Source organism: Brassica oleracea, chromosome C8, assembly GCF_000695525.1.
Source record: "Brassica oleracea var. oleracea cultivar TO1000 chromosome C8, BOL, whole genome shotgun sequence".
In the NCBI taxonomy this organism is placed as follows: domain Eukaryota; kingdom Viridiplantae; phylum Streptophyta; class Magnoliopsida; order Brassicales; family Brassicaceae; genus Brassica; species Brassica oleracea.
The window spans coordinates 13240135-13241061 of record NC_027755.1 but is presented as its reverse complement, the minus strand read 5'-3'; positions in this window follow the sequence as shown (position 1 = coordinate 13241061).

Sequence of the window (927 nt, the reverse complement as noted above, 5' to 3'; positions counted from 1 at the left end):
AATGAATATTTTCAATGGGGATATTTTTAAAATTTCCAAAAATTGTAACAATAAAGATTCTACAATGTCCTTAGAACATAATTGATCTGAACCCCATAATCCATGTGTGATGCATTGTCATCAATAAAACTTTAGCATCGGATTCAAGTGGTGAGTTTGAGAAACTTGTTTGTCCTGGATCCCCAGTAAGTTTTTCCTTCCTGATTGTGTATTACCCATCTAACTCTTATTTGTCTTGTATCTTCATTGGAACCTACAACGAAATTGAATTTAGCAAAGCCCTCATGGAGCGTAATGGTTCTAAAGATATTGATTTGATGGTGTACGTCTATTGTTGGTTATATTAGAAGTTCTTTGGTCCAAGTATTTGAATGCTTCTATACCATCTCATACATCATCAATGGTTTTTTTATGCAGTTTTGTATGTACTTATTAGTGTTTTATTAAAAGCAAATTACATTTTGATTTACAAATTCTCCAAATAAGCCAGAATGGTGGTAGTTTTTAGATCACTACATTAGATGTTTGTAAATCAACAATTGCCTTAATTTAATCATCACAAGTATCATTGGAGATTACCATAAACTTGACGAACATCACCATATCATCATCACGAAAGGACACTTAAAAAATATATGCATAATTTTCTTCTTTCTAACAACAATGTGTGCAAGTTATATCATAGAATAAAAAATAAATGACATAAAAGATAAATTTACATTAACAAAATTCATTATAAGTAAGATCTCTGGAGAAAACACCGCTTCGTCAAGTAATATATCAAATTGAGCATTTTTTATGAATCCTACAAATATTAATTTGATTGAAATTTACATGATTATCATCAGTCTGAATCTGTAGCCACACAAAAAATGAAATTATGCTGAGATTTCTTCAAATTATCTAAATTTTAGATATATTTATAAA